The 22523-nt window shown below is 43.0% G+C and overlaps 1 long non-coding RNA gene across 1 annotated transcript; it reads left to right on the forward strand.

Moving 5' to 3' along the window:
• Positions 1-14408: 14408 nt before the first annotated feature.
• LOC142829817 (uncharacterized) lies at positions 14409-21600 on the forward strand. The gene is made up of 3 exons (XR_012904631.1): positions 14409-14485; positions 16565-16822; positions 19698-21600. It is a non-coding gene; the product is annotated as an uncharacterized LOC142829817 (long non-coding RNA).
• Positions 21601-22523: the final 923 nt, after the last annotated feature.

Consider the following 22523-nt stretch of genomic DNA (forward strand, 5'->3'; position numbering starts at 1 on the left):
TTTGTGGATCTGGCCCATACTATTCAAAGTACTTGACACACTAGCTCTTTTATTAAGGCTGTAAAGATGAAATTTTCTTGAAATGCATTCCCATGAATTTCCTTCATGACTGATGGCCACATTCATATTTTAGATATTCACTTACATGGAACTAATTTTAGTGCTCACTTTTCTTTGCAAGTTTAACAGCTTTCCTGTCATATTCCCAGTTTACCTAAGGGAATTGGTTTCTTGCTTTTTTGATCTGTTGCTTAATGTTTATAAAATACTTGGGAGATTAAAATTGCAATTAAGTGCTAATTATTATGATTATTTATTTCAGAATAGGTGGTACTTTTCTTTCAAATGACTTCCCAGACTTATGACTCTATTTTTCTCCATTAATATACCACAGAAGATAACACACTTGACTTTTCTCCCAAAGCTGAAACTGAAGAAGCAGCTTTTTGAGGGGAGGGAGTTTATAATGCCTCATTTTATGTTTGCTTACAAATATTTATCTAGTATTATTTTAAAGAAAACATTGTAGCATTTTGTGATCTCACTCATTTTGCTTGCATTTGGATCCACTGCTAAGTTGGCATGGTTTTTATTTTCTCCTTTTGTTGAATATTTTATTTCTGAGTTCCTCTGTTTCCCTTTACACAGTACTATGGATCAAATGTAACATTAATGTCATTGGGGGGCAACAGAAATTATGTGTTGTGCTATATATCACAGGCCAAAAGTCACCAGTGTGACTATGCCTCAATTTTTGGATGCCCAAGCTGAGACAAGTTGGTCCTGATTTTTAGAGATGCCAAGGAAGCCCTGTTTTCTATTCTGTTAACACTGAGAGTCCTGAGCATTTCTGATTATCATACAGAAAATGTCCAATGTTGGATCCCCAAAAGAAAATTTACTTGAGATAACTAATCTTTGTGTACCAGTCCACTCAGCTTAATACTGATCTCACACCAGTATTGTGCTGGTGTAAATTGATAGATTTTCACCGAGATGATTTTGTATGATGCCACTGGAACAAAATCAGGATTTGATAGACAAGTTAATACAGATGAACCACATAGTTCCATTTAATAAAATTATTTAATAATTAAGTATGAAATCTCTGAGGAGGTGATGGGCTGGGGGGCCAAGTTTGATGTTTGGATATTACTATCATTAGTTCCTTGTATAACATTGTGCTTAGGAATCTAGGAGCAGGACTCCAATTGTGCTTAGGTACTGTACAAAAACAGAACAAAAAGATGTCCCTTCCTGCCCCATACAGCTTCTGATATCAGTATAAGACAAGAAACAACAGATGGGTTCAGACAGACAAAGATGTACAAGAAGACATTAAGATAATGCTGGTCAGCATGATGGGCAGTGGTCTCAGTACACCAGCTGCCTGTTGTCAAGTTTCTTTTGTAAGGCTTCACCGCAAAGGATGATTTTAAAGAAGAACGATGAATTTATATCCCCAAAGCTTTTGGGGAGCTTCTCACAAGCAAGAGGAGCAGCATAGGAGGAAGCACAAAGGTGCTTCTTTGAAAATGTAAAATGGAGGTCATCATTATTGGCTGATCAGAGGTGGGAGAAGATCCTTCAGTAGTTATTAGGAGTTGCTAGTTGCAGTAGGCATAAACCAACCCAGAATGTCCTTGAAAATGAAGATGGATAGGTTAAATTTCATGGGATAGAGAATGGGGAGCCAGGAGAAGAATGCAGAGAGGAGGGCCAGAGTGTAAGCCAAAGGCTAGAAAAAATGTTTGCGGCAGTATCCTCAGTGGTTATGATTAGGACAAAATTGTATGTGTCAAGGTCAGACGGAACGGTGTTTCAGGGACTGAGATGAGAGCCCAGATTAGAGTTTTAGCTGTCTGGATGGATAGGAAAGGCTGTAATTCCGAGATGGTTTTTATCTAGAAAAAATCTACAAGATTTACACAACCTGGATGTGGGGCCTGAAATCTAATCAAAGGTGATACCTAAATTATAAGCCTGTGTGACAATCAGGAGGGTAATTGTTCTCTATGATTGAGAGAGGTGGTAGCAGGGAGCAGTAGACAAGACACATGAGAAGAATCTGGTTCAGTGAAAGTACCTTGTGAGTGCTAGAGAGAAGCAAATCCACAAGCACAATCATCCCCATTTTATTAGATGGAGTAATGCACAATCTGCTTCTTAGGCACCATTTACCATAGCACTGCATGCTCTTGCGCTCTGTCATGCACATTTTTTCTACAATACCCAAGCTGAAGGGAGGGGATTGCATTGTGACTAAGAGAATTTTTGCTCATGATATTGTTATTCCTGCTAAGACATGCGTAAAAATCAAGGGATTTATTACTGTTTTTTATTGCTTAACTTGAATGCTTGTAAATACGTGTTTGGCTCATGTGTTGTGTATGAGCACATGTGCCTTTGGGTATAATCTCTATGTATAGTTGCTCTGTTTTCTAAATTCAACTCTTATTTTTTCCTGCTTTCAATTTTTTTTATTCTCTTACAGCTCAGATGGAATTTATGGCATAATAGTTGTTTTCTGCAGTAGTCTTATAGCCTTTCAAGGCTTTGAGAGTTTCTTCTCTTTCTGTTTGTTTTGTATGCTTCTATTAGGGTTGTTGTTAGTTACATTCTGATGTTTTCAGTTTTTGGAAAGCTGTATCTTTGTTATTTATGTTATCAGTGATGTGACCTGGGTCTCCCACAGCAATGTTCCAACTGTTCTCAGGTCTTCAATTACTAATTATGCAGATGAACAGATTGTGCAAACTCTTTCCTTATGGCTACATTCTGGAGGAGTTGTTTTTTATTAAATTGCTGGTTCACTTGAATTATAAGTAGGTACTGGCCAGTATTTGGGGGGGTTTCCTAGATGTTCGGCAAATATTTGTTGTAACAGTTTCATTAATGAGAGATGGACCTGGACAAAAAAGAAAAAGAAAAAAAAAATCAAACCTAGCATCTTCATCAGTGACAGTGGTAACAGGAAGTTGAATATACCCAAAGGGGGCGCTTCTTGCCAACTGTCATTGGAATGGGGGACAGTCTGCCAATGGCGTAGTAGGAGCTGCTAATGTTAATGAACCAAATTACTCATTGGTGTAACTCCACTGATATAATTACATTTACACCAGCGATAATATTGTCTGGTAAATTAAATCCAAAGCTAAAATAAATCTGCTCCCTACTAAACTCTCCTATTTAATCAGTACCATTGCTCTGCATGGCTCTATTCACAGAGTAAAGTTCAACCTAAGGCAAGAAAGGTCACAGAACAGGCTCCTGCCAGAGTGTCAATATATTGGATTGATCAGCTGATACGCAGGCTTCACCTGAGGAGAATCAGAGTTTGGGAGACTGACTAGGTGGATCTCTTTATTGGTCATATTTCTGTTTCTAGTATACCACAATAGTACTCAAGCCATTTGGTTTTTCCTTTAATAAGCTAGGCATGTTAGATAAAGCAATAAGCTATTATCTCTGGCAGTACTGCTCGAGTCTCATTTGCAATAATAGGGGGGCAGTCCATTTGATTTCTTGCAGATGTCACTAATAATCATGTAAGGTAATTGAGGAACCAGAACATTTATTTTAGGGAAGGACGAATATGTTCTGTCAAAATGAAAATCTACTTGAATTTTCACTCTGTTCAATGGAACTCTTTTTGGAAATCTGACAACAATTACTTAGCTTTTTTTTTTCTCTCACTTACGTGCCACTACACAATTTTGGGGAGGACTGCAAGTGAGAGTATCATAAATCCCATAAGGAATCCTGTATCTGTGAGACCTGAAGACTCCTACACTTCCAGGTGTCAATATAAATGTAATGAATCTCCAAACCATTCAGGTTGCACATCAGTGGTAGAAGCCATTTAAAAAAGGATACTGTTCACTTGGAATCAATTTAATTTTAAAATTAAATTAAAATAATTTCAGCTATTAAACCTAAGGGCTCCCCTCCCCCACCACTCGCTGTTGTTTCATAGTCACAATTTTTTATTTAAAAAATGTTTTCTCTCCTCCATGGCTGTGTGAAAAAAACTCGTACAAACAACAGAGAAAACTAATTACTAAGTGGAAACAGTAAAAGTGACTAGTTTGTCAAATATACTAAGATGCTGTTTGAATGGGCCTACATAGGTCTACACAGACCTATTAATGCACAACACATTAGTGCACTTTAGAAATCACACCTTGTAGAGCACATTAGCTCACCATGTAAATATGCCCAGAGAGTGATTTGTGCACCATGGAAATCTTTCAAGCAGTAAACGTTACCAGCTATTAATGCAATTAGCTTCTATCTAAACATAATAATATTGAACTCTTATTTAGGGGCTTTCCTCGATGAATCTCAGGGTACGTCTAGACTGCAGGCTTCTTTCAAAATAAGCTTTCTCAGAAGAGATCTTCTGAAAAAACTTATTCCGAAAGACAGCGTCCATACTGCTAAAGTGCATTGAAAAAGAAATCTGCATTTTCAAAAGATAGCATCCACACTGAATGGCTTCTATCTCGCATTTAAGCTGTGATTACTATAGATGGAGTGGTCACCAGGGCACCTGTGCTTTTTTCTTGGAGGCTCTTCTTTCGAAAGAACTCTGTCTTCCGCGTCCACACATGCTTTTTTCCAAAAGAACTCTTTTGGAAAAGGCATTCTTCCTCATAGAAAGTGGTTTAGCAATGTCGGGAAAACCCCTGCATTCTTTCAATTTTTCGTTTGAAAGAACGGAATAGCAGTGTGGACGTCTGTGAAGTTTTTTCGGAAAAACAGCCATTTTTCAAAAAAACCCCTGCAGGCGAGACACACCCTGGGTATGTCTACACTACAGCGCTAATTCAAACTAACTTAATTCGAATTAGTTAATTCGAACTCAGCTAATTCGAACTAGTGCATCTAGACCTAAAAACTAGTTTGAATTAGCATTTTGCTAATTCGAACTAGCATGTCCACATTGAGTGGACCCTGAACCGAGGTTAAAGCTGGCCGGAAGCAGTGCCGGCAGGGCATCAGATTAGGACTTAGAGCGTGGAGCTGCTGTCTCAGGCTAGCCGAGGGCTGTGCTTAAAGGGACCTGACCCCTACCCCAGACAGACAGTTCTCAGGGGTTCCCCGCTCGCTTGTCTAACTCGATGAGGGACAGCAAAGCAGTCCTGTCTCGGAGTGCCCTGAATGCCCACACTCGGCACATCACAGCACTCGGCCATCAGCCCGGCTGAACTTGCTTCAGGCTGCCATCGGGGGTGGGGGGGAGGGGTAAATCGGGGGGCTGCAGGAGAGCTTCCACCCTGAGGAGCCCACAGAGCCACCCCAGTCCTCCCCATCCGGGGCTTGTACCCCATTCCTCCCTCACCTCCTTCCACTTACCCCTCTCTTGCCCCTCCTTCCTAATGTACAAAATAAAGGACACGTGTGTTTATTGAACAAAACTCGGGGAGACTGGGAAAAGGAGGTGGGAGAGGGGAAGAGAGAGGGTGGGAGAGGGGAGGGCAACTAAAATGATCAGAGGTTTGGAACAGGTCCCATATGAAGAGAGGCTAAAAAGACTGGGACTTTTCAGCTTAGAAAAGAGGAGACTGAGGGGGGATATGATAGAGGTCTATAAAAGCATGAGTGGTGTGGAGAGGGTGCATAAAGAAAAGTTCTTCATTAGTTCCCATAATAGAAGGACTAGAGGACACCAAACAAAATGAATGGGTAGCAGGCTTCAAACTAATAACAGAAAGTTCTTCTTCACAAAGCAAATAGTCAACCTGTGGAACTCCTTGCCGCAGGAGGCTGTGAAGGCTAGAACTATAACAGAGTTTAAAGAGAAGTTAGATAAATTCATGGAGTTTGGGTCCATGGAGTGCTATTAGCCAGGGGGTAGAAATGGTGTCCCTGGCCTCTGTTTGTGGTAGGCTGGAGATGGATGGCACGAGACAAAAGCCTTGGTCATTGTCTTCGGTCCATACCCTCTGGGGTAGCTGGTGTTGGCCGCTGTCAGCAGACAGGCTACTGGGCTAGATGGACCTTTGGTCTGACCCAGTACAGCCGTTCTTATGTTTTTATGTTCTAAGCTCACGGTCGGGGGTCTCACTGGACCACCTTGATTTTCATGCAAACCTGCTCCTGGGTGGCCAGGCTGGCAGCTATCCTGCCCTAGACGGCCACTTTCCTGTGCCTAGTGCGGAGGTCGTGGACATTGGAGGCTTCCCCCCAAACCTGGATGAGGTCCACGATGTCCGCACTAGACCAGGCGGGCGCCTGCCTCTTGTGGCCCCGGGCAGGCTCCTGGGAGCTGCCAGCCTGGTCCTGGGAAGAGGTGGAGGGCTGGGTGGCAGCGGGTGGCTGGCTCGTGCCATGCCAGGTGCAGGGTCTGCTGGCTGGGTGCTGGCAGGCTGGCACCTGACACCGGCACCGTAGCCAGACCGTGCCCCTTTAAGGGCTCCGGGGCCGGGAGGGGGACAGAAGAGTTTCTCTGGTGGTGCCCAGAGTGGCCACCAGGGAAAGCTGGGAAGGGCTAGCCTCCCACTAGTTCAAATTAAGTGGCTACACAGCCCTTAATTCGAACTACTTAATTCGAAGTAGGTGTTAGTCCTCATAGAATGAGGTTTACCGAGTTCGAATTAAGCGCTCCGCTAGTTCGAATTAAGTTCGAATTAAGTTCGAACTAGCGGTTTGTATGTGTAGCGCCTATTAAACTTTGTAGTGTAGACATACCCCCTCAGAGTACTTCACAAAGGAGATGTTATTACTTGCATCTTATTCCCCCTCTGTAGGCGTAGGGATTTGTCTAAGTTCACCAAGAAAGCTACACATAGAACATAGGTCTCTTGAGTTCTAGTCTAGTGTTTTAACCACTAGGCTAGTATTTCAGATACTTCTGTATGGCAACTACTATTTTTTTTAATAGTTCCCATGAAATATGGGCATTAGCAAATCCAACTAATAGGGTTAGTGCTCCCTTAGTGACATGGAGAAAAGACTCAAATGAGCTTTGAAAGGGGCTCTTAATGCAGTTTCATTTTCTTCTCAGCAAAAACCCATGCTAAAGAAATGAATGTAGAAAAAGAGAGTGGTCACTATCCATGATTTCAAGCTGTGGTTCCCTGCAACTCCATGTTTTACTAGGCTGTTAGTAAATAGAGATGGTGTAGAATACTCATGTATTTTTCACTGATAAAACGAAAAACAGAATTAGGTTAATATTGGTGTTGTGTTAATGCCCAAGAGTCCCAGTGAAGATTGGAGCTCCTTTGTACTAGATGCTATACAGGTGGACATGATCCCTTAATTGTCCTAAGCTACACATTGAGCTAGCCATCAAGAGCTGGCTGATTCATTCCATGCTTTACACTAGGAGTGGGTCTTGAGAAGAGTTTGGAAGGAGACAGTAGTAGCCTTATGAGTACTCCATACATAAAGGACAGCAAGAAAAAAAAACCCTACAGACCTTTGTTGAAGAAGTAGTCCAATGAAATGGATGTATCCATGATATGGTAGGGATGATATAATGAGAGCCTGTAGTGAGGAGTAGAGCCATAAAAGGCCTTGGTGGGGAGGACAAAAGTCAAATCAAACTTGGGATATGGGGATTGAGCCCCCTTTTAATGAAAAAGAAAATAGAAACCTATTCTATCCCAGCTTGTCTCCTTGTCATGTTCTTCAATGAAACTACTCTACTGTGTTCTCATGGTTTTGTATTTGAGGGGAATATGGATGACTGAGCAGCATAAACTACATATCTCTTCACAATTTAACTTGCTATGAAATGGTAAATAATATCCTGTAAAAGAATTCAAAGTGACTAGGTATGAGCATTTGTAGGTACTGGTAGGCCCATTGTGATCTCAACTGACCAGATGGAGTTCTGTCTATATTATATTACATGTGCAAGCTTAGATAGCTTGTTCCATTTGAACACAGAAGATAAACATGTTCAAGCTTGAGTCACATTGGCATGATTGGCTGGATAAGGCCTGGCTTGGATTTAAGCCATCATTCTAAATACAGGCACACAATGGCTGTGTCCAGACTCAGGGGTTTTTTCGAAAAAACCTCACCTGCGTCTAGACTGCAGCCGCGTTCTTTCGAAATTAAATCGAAAGAATGCGGCTTTTCTTTCGATGGCGGTAAACCTCATTTCACGAGGAAGAACGCCTTCTTTCAAAAGTTCATCTTTCGAAAGAAGGCGTTCTTCAATGTAAATAGGGCTTCTTCGAAAGAGAGCATCCAGACTCACTGGATGCTTTCTTTCGAAAAAGCAAGCTGCTTTTTCGAAAGTTCAACGTGCAGTCTAGACGCTCTCTTTCGAAAGAGGCTTGCAGTCTAGACATAGCCAATGTGAATCAGCACATACATGAAATGCAAAGGCACATAATCTCCATCATCATGGATATCTCCTGAGCAATGACGATGATGTGGCTTGCATACTGGGATCCCTTCCTAATGTACAGGAGTTGCGGACAGGACAGGATAGATTGAAAGAATCTGGCAAGGATGCTCTGGTCCTCTCTGCTGTGGGGAGGGCAGGGCCTGTAGAAAGCTACTTCAGCCTTCTACCCTGCTCCCTAACCCCTGCAGACAGATTCAGTGCACAGCACATTTCTCAGGCTGTGTACTCTCTGTCTACTATTGCATATTGGAGAGCTTCCAAAAGACTAGAAAAGGGCAAATATAGTGCCCATCTATAAAAAGGGAAATAAGGACAACCCAGGGAATTACAGATAAGTCAGCTTAACTTCTGTACCAGGAAAAATAATGGAGCAAATATTTAAGGAATTTTTTTGCAAACATATAAAAGATAATAAGGTGATATACAAATGCGAGAAGTATGGGTAATAAGCAGGAAGAACTGGAAGTGCTAATAAATAAGTACAATTATGACATTGTTGGCATCACAGAAACTTGGTGGGATAATACACATGATTGGAATGTTTGTATAGAAGGGTACAGCTTGCTCAGGAAGGATAGACAGAGGAAAAAAGGGAGGTGGTGTTGCCTTATATATTAAAAATGAACACACTTGGAATGAGGTGGAAATGGACATAGGAGACGGAAGTGTCTAGAGTCTCTGGGTTAGGCTAAAAGGGATTAAAAACAAGTGTGATGTCATGCTAGGAGTCTACTACAGGCCACCTACCCAAGTGGAAGAAGTGGATGAGGCTTTTTTTAAACAACTAACAATACCATCCAAAGCCCAAGATTTGGTGGTGATGGAGAACTTCAGCTATGCAGATATATGTTGGGGAAAATAACACAGCGGGGCACAGACTATCCAATAAGTTCTTGGACTGCATAGGAGACACCTTTTTATTTCAGAAGGTTGAAAAAGCTATCGGGGGGAAGCTGTTACAGATTTGTTCCTAACAAATAGGGAGGAACTGGTTGAGAATTTGAAAGTGGAAGACAGCGTGGGTGAAAGTGATCATGAAATCATAAAGTTCACAATTCTAAGGAAGGGTAGAAGGGAGAACAGCAAAATAGAGACAATGGATTTCGGGAAGGCGGATTTTGGTAAGCTCAGAGAACTCATAGGTAAGGTCCAATGGGAAGCAAGACTGAGGGGGGAAAAATAGCTGAGGAGAGTTGGCAGTTTTTCAAAGGGACATTATTAAGGGCCCAAAAGCAAGCTATTCTGCTGTGTCAGAAAGATAGAAAATATGGCAAAAGACCGCCTTGGCTTAACCACGAGATCTTGCATGATCTAAAAATAAAAAAGGAGTCTCATAAAAAATGGAAAGTAGGACAAGTTACAAAGGATGAATATAGGCAAACAACACAGGAATGCAGGGGCAAGATTAGAAAGGCACAAAATGAGCTCAAACTAGCTATGGGAATAAAGGGAAGCAAGAATGCTACGTCTAGATTGCATCCCTTTTTCGTAAAAGGGATGCAAATTAGACGTATCGCAATTGCTAATGAAGTGGGGATTTAAATCTCCCCCGCTTCATTAGCATAAAAATGGCTGCGCTTTTTTTTGGCTCGGAGCTTTGCCGGAAAAAAGCGCCAGTCTAGAAGTGGATCTTTCGGAAAATAAAGCCTTTTCCGAAAAATCCCTTATCCCTCTTAAAATAAGGGATCTTTCGGAAAAGGCTTTATTTTCCGAAAGATCCTCGTCTAGACTGGCGCTTTTTTCTGGCAAAGCTCCGAGCCGAAAAAAAGTGGCAGCCATTTTTATGCTAATGAAGCGGGGGAGATTTAAATCCCCGCTTTATTAGCAATTGCAATACGTCTAATTTGCATCCCTTTTATGAAAAAGGGATGCAATCTAGATGTAGCCGAAGACTTTTTATAAATACATTAGAAGCAAAAGGAAGACCAAGGACAGGGTAGGCCCACTGGTCAGTGAGGAGGGAGAAACAGTAACAAGAAACTTTGAAATGGCAGAGATGCTTAATAACTTCTTTGTTTCGGTCTTCACCAAGAAGTATGAAGGAATGCCTAACATAGTGAATGCTAGTGGGAAGGGGGTAGGTTTAGAAGATAAAAAAAAACAAGTTAAAAATCACCTAGAAAAGTTAGATGCCTGCAAGTCACTAGGGCCTGATGAAACGCATCCTAGAATACTCATGGAGCTGATAGAAGAGGTATCTGAGCTTCTAGCTATCATCTTTGGAAAATCATGGGAGACAGGAGAGAAGACTGGAAAAGGGAATAAAAGGGAAATAAGAACAACCTAGGAAACTACAGACCAGTCAGTTTAACTTCTGTGCCAGGGAAGATAATGGAGCAAATAATTAAGGAAATCATCTGTAAACACTTGGAAGGTGGCAAGCTGATAGGGAACAGCCAGCATGGATTTGTAAAGAACCAATCATGTCAAACCAATCTGATAGCTTTCTTTGATAGGATAATGTGCCTTGTGGATAAGGGAGAAGCGGTGGATGTGGTATACCTAGACTTTAGTAAGGTGTTTGATACAGTCTTGCATGATATTCTAATCAATAAACTAGGCAAATACAACTTAAATGGGGCTACTATAAGGTGGGTGCATAACTGGCTGGATAACTGTACTCAGAGAGTAGTTATTAATGGTTCGCAATCCTGCTGGAAAGATATAACAAGTGGGGTTCCGCAGAGGTCTGTTTTGGGACCGTCTCTCTTCAATATCTTCATCAACGATTTAGATATTGGCATAGAAAGTATGCTTATTAAGTTTGCAGATGATACCAAGCTGGGAGGGGTTGCGACTGCTCTGCAGGACAGGGTCATAATTCAAAATGATCTGGACAAATTGGAGAAATGGTCTGAGGTAAACAGGATGAAGTTTAATAAGGACATATGCAAAGTGCCCCACTTAGGAAGGAACAATCAGTTCCAAACATACAGAATGGGAGGTGACTGTCTAGGAAGGAGTACAGCAGAAAGCGATAACAAGCTGAATGAGTCAGCAGTGTGATGCTGTTGCAAAAAAAAAAAGCAAACAGGATTCTGGGATGCATTAACAGGTGTGTTGTGAACAAGACATGAGAAGTCATTCTTCCACTCTACTCTGCGCTAATTAGGCCTCAGTTCGAGTATTATGTTCAGTTCTGGGCACCGCATTTTAAGAAGGATGTGGAGAAATTGGAGAGGGTCCAGAGAAGAGCAACAAGAATGATTAAATGTCTAGAGAACATGACCTATGAAGGAAGGCTGAAAGAATTGGGTTTGTTTAGTTTAGAAAAGAGAAGATTGAGGGGGGACATGATAGCAGTTTTCAGGTATCTAAAAGGATGTCATAAGGAGGAAGGAGAAAACTTGTTTATCTTGGCCTCTGAGTATAGAACAAGAAGCAATGGGCTTAAACTGCAGCAAGGGAGGTTTAGGTTGGACATTAGGAAAAAGTTCCTAACTGTCAGGGTAGTCAAACACTGGAATAAATTTCCCAGGGAGGTTGTAGAATCTCCATCTCTGGGGATATTTAAGAGTAGGTTAGATAAAGGTCTATCAGGGATGGTCTAGACAGTATTTGGTCCTGCCATGAGGGCAGGGCACTGGACTCGATGACCTCTCGAGGTCTCTTCCAGTCCTAGTATTCTATGATTCTATGATTTAAGTAACAGTCAGCAAAGAACAAATCATGTCACAATTTGATAGCTTTCTTTGACAGGGTAACAAGCCTTGTGGATAAGGGAGAAGTGGTAGATGTAGTACACCTTGGGTACGTCTAGACTATATGGCTCCGTCAATGGAGCCATATAGATTAGTTTACTCGACAAAGGGAAATGAAGCAGTGATTTAAATAATCGACACTTCATTTATATCAAAATGGCTGCCGCACTGTGCCGATCAGCTGTTTGTCGGCATAGCGCGGCAGACTAGAGGGGGATCTGCCGACCCCAGAACCTTTTGTCGGCAGATCCTGTAAGCCTCATTTCACAAACTAGGAAGTTAAAACTTAGATGGGGCTACTATAAGATGGGTGGATAACTGTTTGGCTAATTTTTCCCAGAGAGTAGTTATCAGTGGTTGACAGTCATGCTTGTAGGGCCTAATAAGTGGGTTTCCACAGGGATCAGTTTTGGGACCAGTTCTGTTCAGTATCTTCTCCAATGATTTAGATGATGGCATAGAGAGTACACTTATAAAGTTTGCAGATGATGCCAAGATGGGAGGGGTTGCAGGTGCTTTGGTGGATAGAATTATAATTCAGCATGATCTGGACAAACTGGAGAAAGGATCTGAGGCAAATAGGATGAAATTCAATAAGGGCAAATGCAAAATACTCCATTTAGGAGGAAACAATCAGTTGCACCAGGGGAGCTGACAGCATTCCTGGACCTCTGGGCATGCTGGGAGGGGGCGACTCTGTGTTCCTGGAAGAGGTGGGGGAGGGGCAACCAGCCCTTAGCTCTGCCTGGTCCACGGTGTACCACCCCGAGCACTGCCTGGAATGTGTTGCGTGGCGCTCTGATGGTGATTTAAAGGACCCAGGACTCCAGACACCACCTCTGCTACCATAGCAACAGCAGAGGCTGGGAGCCCTGGGCCCTTCCAGATCACCAGGCCCCGGAGCAGTTGCTCAATTTGACCCACCTCCTGTCAGGGATCTGAGTTGCACACATAAAAAATCTAAAGTGACTGTGTAGGAAGGAGTGCTGCAGAAAGGGATCTAAGTGTCATAGTTGACGTTGTTGCAAAAAATCAAACATCATTCTGGAATGCATTAACAGGAGTGTTGTGAGCAAGAAGTCATTCTTCCATTCTACTCTGCACTGATTATGCCTCAACTGGAATATTGTGTTTAGTTCTGGGCACCACATTTCAGGAAAGATGTGGACAAATTGGAGAAGATATGGAAAAGAGAAACAAAAATGACTCAAGGTCTAGAAAACATGACCTATGAAGGAAAATTGAAAAAACTGGGTTTGTTTTGTCTGGAAAAGAGAAGAATAAGAGGGGATATGATAAAAGGTTGCTACAAGGTAGAGGCAGAAAAATTATGCTTCTTAACTCCTGATGATAGGACAAGAAGAAATGTTTTTAAATTGCAGCAGGGGAGGTTTAGGTTGGACATCAGAAAAAGCTTCGTAACTGTCAGGATAGCTAAGCACTGGAATAAATTGCCTAGGGGAATTTATCATTGGAGATTTTTAAGAGCAGATTAGACAAACACCTGTCAGGGATGGTCTAAATGGTGGTTGGTCCTGCTATGAGTGCAGGGGACTGGACTTGATGACCTCTCAAGGTTCCTTCCAGTTTTAGTATTCTGTGATTCTATACAAGAAAAAGCTGTTACTTTTCAAGAGTTACTAAGACTGAGCAAATGCTTAGGGGCATGGGTAACAGCTACAAATTCCAGACAACCAGAAAGTGCCCTGTGAAATGATGTGATGAAAATTCCATTCAGTTTTGCAATGTTCCAATGTAAGTCACTAACGCTGCCCCAGAGGCTTGTCAGTTAATGTTCCAGGAATGGAGTGGGAGAGACAGGAGAGGGCTTGTTTCACGAGGAAGGATCCTGCTCTCTCCTCCTTTCAGTACTTTGGAGATGGACACCTGTAGGCTCTTTTGCTCTGGTGTCGTGATGTGAAACCATAGTGCAGGCATCAATCTGACAAAATACTGTCTTGTGCCTTTGATTTTGGCTGGCTTGAACACAGGAACAGCTGGTTCTGATTTTTCTGAAATATTCATTCCTCCTAATAGATAACAGAAAAGCAAAGAACAAGATTGCAACTTCACTGGAGTATCACTGGTATTTTGTTGATGTGTGGGGGGAGTCCATCCATCATAAAGTGTAGCAGCCATACATAATAAATTGCTGAGTTGGTCTAGAAGATTTGTAGTTTTAGAACTATCTGAAAGATTGGCTGCTTAGTCTTCATTCATATACATGTGTCTATGCATACAAAGGGAATCAATGCAGTATAACTTGAAGGCAAGGAGTCTGGACTTTTCTTGCATGTTTTTCTTCTATAGAATTCCTAACACTATCTTTCCGTATGTTTTAGAGATTTTGTGCATCTATCTGTCAGTGATTCTGTCTATCCATCTGTGCGTCTGTTTGCTAAAGAACTCCTAAAAGGTAAGAGCTAGGACTACCAAATTTGGTATACAGCTTCCAAACTTAAACCACCTTAAAGCAAGGTCAGGGTTTGATTGTTTCAGGAAAATGGGATGTGGAATTGTTTTCCATAACATGAAAAGGGAGGAGGCAGTCAAGAAGGACAGTTACACTGCAGAGGGACCACTGGGGGCAGTGAGCATGGGGAATAGCTATACTGCAGAGTCACCACAAGGAGTGAATGTGTAACCACCACCAAGGCAGATTTGAACCTGGGACCTCAGGAGCTGACTCTAGGAGCCTCTACCCTCTGAGCTAAAAGCCAGCTGGCTCCCAGCCCATGCTGTAGAGGTTTCTTGATCTTAACTGTTGCAGTAGTCTAGGTGCCACTTGCAGTACTCAGTAACCACACTAGGTTACAAGAGAAAGTGGTCAGCTGGGGCCAGGGCTTTCCATGTTGCTGGTCACCAGCACATGTATGTACCCCCCCCCCCCAAAAAAAAAACCCATGCCCATGCCCCAGCCCTAGCACTGGATGAGGGGAAGAGCTCTGTCAGCCAGCAGTTCTACCACCAGGAGAAGCACTGCTGGAGTCAGGCTGCACATCACTGCCCCCCTCCCCGTGAGAAGCACCACTAGTGGCCAGGGGCTGGACACAACAGCCCTGCTCTCCCCGCAGGAGCTGGCACTCTGCCCCCACCCAGGAGAAGCCAAGAGGCTTGCAGCTGCAGAACCATCCTCACCACTACGGGTGGCTCTGAGTCTCCCCCAGACCTCCCACCCCCTGCCCTGAGACTTCCTGCCATGAATACTGGACCCTCCCACCCTGAGCCTTTCTGCCATGACTCGTGCAACTCCACCCCTTGCTCTGAGCCCCACAAAACTATCCCCTGCCTTGAGCGCCTTCCACCCGCCTGCCCTGACTCCTGCATCCCCATTATCTGCCCGGGGCTCCCTAACCTCTGCCCTGACTCCTGCATCCTCCTCCCCGCTCTGGCCCTCTGCCCCGAAGGGCCCAAGCAATGCTGGGTAAGTCTTCTAGTATTTATAAATTATAAAGTTCATATTAGATAAATAGTCTTTGTTTGATGGATAATAAGAGTGACAAATATTCTTATAAGGATGTCTTGTGGCTAAATCAAGGGGTTAGATAATAGGAGAGCTGGGTTCATTCTCATTCTCCAGCCTGCCTCAGTTTCTCCCGGAGGGACAGACATCGCTAAAGCAGAAATTGGAGGGGATATGGATGGATACTGTGGAACTCAGATGGTGCCCATATAGGAGAGGGTCCATGCAAGTATGTGTGTGTTTGGAAGGAGGGGAAGAGTGGCCCTAAGTGTTTCCTCCCTTCCTGCCTACCAGGTGGCCTTGGGAAAAATCTTCAGAGAGGTCCCAGCTAGAGACTCCAGCTGGTAGCAGAAGCAGCCAAACCAGGGTGCTCTAGGCTTCTAGGCCTTGTCCTGATATTTGTGCCAATTCCTCAAAGTGTCTTTGTTTTAGACTCCTTGCAAGCCTGCTCCTTTCCTCCCCTGGCCCTCTTAACATCCTTCCCTTCCACTTTTCTTTCCTTTTAGTTTATCCTAAGGAACCTCCTGCTGAAAATTCAACTAACATCCCATTCACATTGTTCACTCTGCTTGTGTGTGATACACCATCTCCTCCCTATGTTTATCTTGTCTAAATTGGAAGCTCTTTGGGGCAGGGCCCATCTACTACCCTATTTGTAAGGTGCTTAGCAAATCCAAAGGCACTACTATAATAAACATGTTTATTTTAAAATTTGGGTATGATACTCCCCTACCTCACAGGGATATCATGAGGCTAAATTCATTAGTATTTCGGAAACTCTTAATGAGGAGCCCCAGGGGAAAATCTATACATTAATACCAAGTTATGACTGTCTCCCTGTGGAGTCATGAATGTTAATCATGAAAATAGGATTTTTCCCACCCATTGGAGGATTTTTCCCACCCATTTCCTGTTGGTTTCCCTGCCTTTTATCCTATGATATTTTAAACTTCTAGCTTTATCCCATTTATAACATGCTTATCATAATAGTATCTGGGTATCTCACACATGCACCCCAAATTTACCCTGTAGGCACAGGATCTCTCTTGATTCAAAGTGTGATGTACTATATTGACAGAAGATACTTGGAGAGGGGCCTCCCCCAAAGCCCAGCCATTCTTCACTTCTGGGAAAGCTACGAGGCAGCCATGAGTGGCAAGCTCAATCTGTACACTAAACTGAACCAAAAGCTGGACTCTGAACTTTGAGCTTATTTGGATCTCACGGTGTGTTGGTTCAATAAAGAGCATTTTGTGCTGAAGAGCAAAAATGGATATCACTTCTTTGAAGGTAAGCATGGATTTAGTAGAAAATATCGTTTTTTTTCTCAATGTTAAGACAAAGCTTAAAAATCATGGAATTTAACAAAGTTCTATTGTGAAATGTCTGCTTTATTTTTATGAAAAGAATGGGCATGACTTAGTTTCTCCTCTTTCCTTGTACTGTTACCTTTCTAATCGGAAGGTGTCATTTCTTTACTGAAGTAGGACAAGCAATATGGGGCCTGGGAGAATTTGTGTAAGTAGATATGTGATATCATGAACTGTCAACCTGTGACCTGCGCTATAGAATATTCAGACGGTTGTATCAACCTTAAGTCTTTTATATGCACCAGCATGGACTGCCAGGAGGAAGTTGAAGGGAGGCAATTAATGCAAAATCACTGGGAGACAATTAATGCAAATCTGTAGTCAGATAAACAAATCAGGAAAGGACCCTGTTGCCCTTCTGGGATAACGTGCATAGACACCCTTTATCTGGTTTGAGAAGTCTTTCAGTTAAGTGACTAGAAAATTGTATGACGTGTCCAGCCTAACTTTTGGATTGGATTGTCACTCTCATCCAATCCAAGAGCTAACATGAGACATAAAGAATTTTGAAACCTGCCAGGATGTATTATGTAGGGAATATGTAATATGTAGGGAATACCTGGTATACAGACAGCTTACTTACATGGTGTTTAATGAAATTTGTGTGTCTAATGCTTTTTATCTGAAATAATTCTTAGCTTTTTGATGGGTTGACAAGTCACAGGTTAATCCTACCATTGCACGGAGAGAAAAGAATGGCAGGTGCTGAACCGAACGTTTGAAATTTCATCCTCTTCCATATTTCCTGGTTTCCATTGAGATTGGAAACATAAATGCCAAAATCCTGCACGAAAAGCTGTTTTCCTTGTGTTTTCCTTAGAAAACAGGAATTTTAATTAATATCAAGGGAGAATTTGTTTTCAGGTGTTCCAGCTCAGTTTTATAGCTGTATGAGGTCCAGCTAACTAGATAAACTTTGGATTCTTATCTCAATCTAATTTGGTTTAGCCATCATTCCTGGAAAGGAGGGGGGCCAACAAACTTTTCAGATCCCTGGGCAAAGGGATGCCCAGGCTCCGCCCTTCCAGAAGGGATAGGGCCTTGAATGAGAAGAGGTGGGGCTGAGGGTAGTCAGCTCTCCGTGTCACCCAGAACGTGTAACGATGAAAATCTTTACAGTGCCTTTGCTTTTGCTTGCCTTTTCAAAAATTTAACACCACAGCTTTCTTCACTCCTTTGTGAACTCTTTATAGCCTATATTTAGAAATGAAGTAATGATGTTGCAATCTTCCTAACATTTGTTTCCTTAAAGTACAAACACATACATTCATCTTGTTTCTCTTTCTTGTAGTGTTATAGTGTCATAGACTTTCCCACAAAACTGTATATTTTCAAACATATTCTTGGAAGAATATGACCTAAATTAGTGAACAATACACAGGGAACAATATTATGATGTTGGCCAATGAGGACTCTAGTTAAACGTATCTTTGTGTTATGTGTCATGTTCAACTCATGCAGTTGCCTTCAATCTTGGAAATCTGATGTGGACTTTTTTTTGTTAGTTAAGAAAAACCATAAGAGTTAAGTTGGATTTCACAGGACTTCTAGCTCTGTGCTTATAATACAGCATGTTCCTGGACAGCTTCTCAAGAGAGAAAGTATTGTGATACTTTTGGGAGCAATTCCTGTCTCATTGCTCTCACCAGACTCTAGCCAGCATTCCAAGGCATCCTGGAATAGAATGCTGCAGACAACTTTAGGGACCATAGCAGAGTTTCAAAAAAAAAAAAAATTATTCAGAGTGAACTTGATTAACAACTTAATAGCAATATATTATTTGGATAAGAAAAATATGCTTTTCATTCAAAATAGCTGTTTGGCTTGAGATGAAGGTTTTGATGGGGGAAAAAAATCCCCCCTTCTTGTTTCTGCATTTTCTTGCTATCTTTCATTTGAACTTTTCCACATCGCTCATCTTTCTGCATTTTTCTCTCACCACTTATTTCAGTGTCCATCCTATTCTATGTTTCTGTATAATTTTATCCTTTTTATTCTGACCTTTAAAAGACCTTCATGGCAGTAACTCTTTCTAGTGCAGCCAGGGAAAAAGAGGATGAAGGCCATGTGGGGCGATAAGTGGCTGTATATTGTAGCAGGGCAGGCAGCGGTGTAGGAAGTTGTTTTGCAGTCGTGGGAGGAGGGCTGGCATTGTGGGGTGAATGGAGGCTGTATTTCTGTGACTGGCTATGCCCTGCCTGGGTCTGCATTGTGTCCAAACAAAGCATGGATACACACACACAGCTATCAATAGAATCTTGCTGGGAGATGGTGTCGAAGCTTTGCCTGATGGACTTATCGACTTTCTCACAGAGATTCCATGGCAGGGCTGCCATTTCCCCACCACCATGGTTCGACACTCTCCCAAGCCATTTCTTATATTGTGCTGCTGGAACCAAGGTGGCACAGTTTGGCCACATAAGGAGCGGGGCGTCCTCTGTTCGCATGCAAAAGCTAAACCTGGGTTTGCCTGTTAAACTTCAGCCAGGATATGTCAGCTAGAGTAATCTCAGCCTGTGGACAAGTGTAGGATTATCACAAATTGTTTCCATGTGCAGCTGCTGCACAAGCGCAGACAGTCCTATCTTGCGGATCCATGCCCAACATTCCTTCCTCCCCTTTACCGCTACCTTTAAAACTCACCATGATCAGAGGGCCTGGAGAGATTTGTGTTTGCCTGTAGGGTAACAAGAAAAGTGTCAATCTGTGTGCAGAAACATGCATGTTATTGAAATGTTACAATCTTCATCATGAATAATACAAAGTGACTTCATTGTTAATGGTTATTTCCCCAGACCTTGAGAAGTCAGGCATGTTCACCAGCAGACAGACTCCACCAATTAAGGAGAAAAACATGGAAGATGAGGGAGGATATGGTCAAGTGTGTGTTGCATCACTGAACACTTCAAACAGAGAAAAGGGAGCAAAGAAGAGCTACAGAGATGGAAGTGAGAACGCAAACCACTGAGTGCTGTTCAAACTGTTCATCCGGGCACTGTGTCTCACTGTTCCAACCATGGCCAAATGCTTCACCCTTACGCTCACAAATTATGTAAGCAATAACATGCAGCCACCACCCTGGGGATATGATCTTCCAAAAGGGCCAGCGTGCCCTAGAGACACCTCCATCTTGCTTTCAGTCTGCTAAAGGCACATTCAACAACCATGCAGTTCTCCAGGTATCCTGGAGAGGGCTTCATGAGCCAGGGCTGTAAGGGGTAAGCCATATCACTTAGGATCATTATGGGCACTTCCACATGCCCCACTACAATTCCCTGGTCAGGAAATAAAGGCCTGGAATGCAGCTTTCTATACAGGATGCTTTGTGAAGATGTGCACCCCTTTCCAGACCACTCCACATTTATGTCTGTGAAATGCCCGTGTTGATCTATAAGTGCCCCTCATGACTGATGTACTGAGGCAATAGAAATATGGCGCTACAATGCAAACGTGTGCCATTGATTTTCCTTCTATAGTTTGGAAAGCCCATGCAACAAAACCAGCCACTATGTCATCCATATTTCCCCAGAGGCACAATCCTATGCAGCAAAATGTGATTTATTACCCTGCATACTTGCTGTCCCAATGGTAGACTTTGCCACTCCAAACTGATTTGCAACTGAACAGGAGCAATCAGGAATCTCCATGTTCCACAAAGCAATAGCAACATGCTTCTCTACTGAGAGAGCAGCTCTTATTTGGTGACAGTGTGCTGCAGTTTAAGGGGCAGCTCAGCACACAGCTCCAGGAAGGATGCTTTATGGAAAGTCCAGGAGAGTTCTGTAGCCACTGATCTTCATCCCACACCCTCTTGACAATGCAATCCCACCACTTGGAGCAACTCTGTACTGTGCACAGCTGATCTGTGACCACCCAATGCAATGCCAGTATGGTGCTGTCCCTGTTACTCACATTGTAGTCCACATCCAAGTCTTCCTCATCTGCTATTAATTGCATAAGTAGCTCTGCCACAATGTACAATGTCTTACGCACATTGAACGCAACATGGGAGAGGACTGTGGAGTTCACAGCAAGGTCTGTCATTCAAGTGGTGCAAAAGTAAGCCAGAAGCCTGGGGAAGGCTGGAAGGCACAGAGGGAGGGATGTGTGAAGGGATGTTTTTCATGTTCCCAAAATTCATAGCACTACGTTAAGTACTTTGGAAATGTGCAGCGACTGAAGATGACACCAGACACAGTGGTTACTTACCCACATTGCTTTGCTCTTTCTCTCAACAGGGTGCTAACAATGTTGCCAGGAAATCAGAGGTGAAAATAAGCCAGTGCACCCTGGTGTGCAGCTCCAGCAAGAGCTGGCTGAGCTGCAGCAAAATTTAGCAGGGAGTCATTTAAAGAGCTGGCAGGGTTGCAATAGAATAGTACCTGTAAGATATTGTAAGTTACTTTCACCGCTGCATGAAACGTCAACAATGGGTGGCAGAAAAACAGGTTTAACCCGTTTTTGGTTTTGGTGACTTTTGCGTGTCGATAACACTTTTGTCGCCAAACCTCTCTAGTGTAGACATAACCTAAGTTTTTACACACAAAGTTTAAAGAAATGGAGCACCTTAACACCTGGCTCTGGAATGTCAAGTTTGGAATCCAAGGCTATGTCTAGACTGCAGGCTTCTTTCAAAAGACGCTCTTTCGAAAGCATCTTTCGAAAGAGCCTCTTTCGAAAGATCGTGTCTAGACTGCAGGCGGATCTTTCGATAGAGGAAATCCGCTTTTTCGAAAGAGAGCACCCAGCGAAGTCTGGATGCTCTCTTTCGAAGACGGCCTCTTTACATTGTAGAACGCCTTCTTTCGAAAGAGGAACTTTCGAAAGAAGGCGTTCTTCCTCGTGAAACGAGGTTTACCGCCATCGAAAGAAAAGCCGCGTTCTTTCGAAATAATTTCGAAAGAACGCGGCTTGAGTCTGGACGCAGGGGAAGTTTTTTCGGGAAAAGGCTACTTTTCCCGAAAAAACCCCTGAGTCTGGACATGGCCCAAGTGATTTCCATGACGTTTAGAAATGGTTTGGGAAGAGGCATCTCTCCTGGCCAATGCCACTGCTGCCCCTGAGCTAGGACTCAGATATGGCAGGTGAAAAATACAAGAATTTGGATTCCTTTGGAAAAACAAAGCACAGTTACTGCAGTTATTTTCTAGACAGAACTTCCTTCTCTCCTCTCAGCCTCCCCAGCCCTGCTGGGGATCAATAGGAATCCCACTCCCTGCTGCCCCAAGCAGCTGGAGCTGGAACTTTCAGTGTCTCCCAGTCCTCACAGCCCAGCAGGGGCTGAAACAAAGTCAAACTCTCCTCTAACGGCCCCCCATCTCAGATGGAGCTCAGTCTTTAGTCTCTCCCAGCCACCAGGCAGCCCAGCTGCGGCCGAAATGGAGTCAGATGCTTCTCTGCTTGCCATCGGCCACTGCAGGAGGGACTTTTTCTGGCTGGAAGTGGGATGCCCCCAACTTAGTGAACAAACCCCACTGAACCTCACCTACAGCTGTATTCCATACCCCCTGACAAGCGCACCTTCCACATCTTCTTCAGGGTCTAGGAGGCACCAAATTAGTGGACCCAGAGCCATCTCCATTAATTAGATATGCGGCCCTTCATTTCTTCCAGTGCAGGTG

The sequence above is a fragment of the Pelodiscus sinensis genome, chromosome 6 (assembly GCF_049634645.1).
Source record: "Pelodiscus sinensis isolate JC-2024 chromosome 6, ASM4963464v1, whole genome shotgun sequence".
Lineage (NCBI taxonomy): Eukaryota > Metazoa > Chordata > Testudines > Trionychidae > Pelodiscus > Pelodiscus sinensis.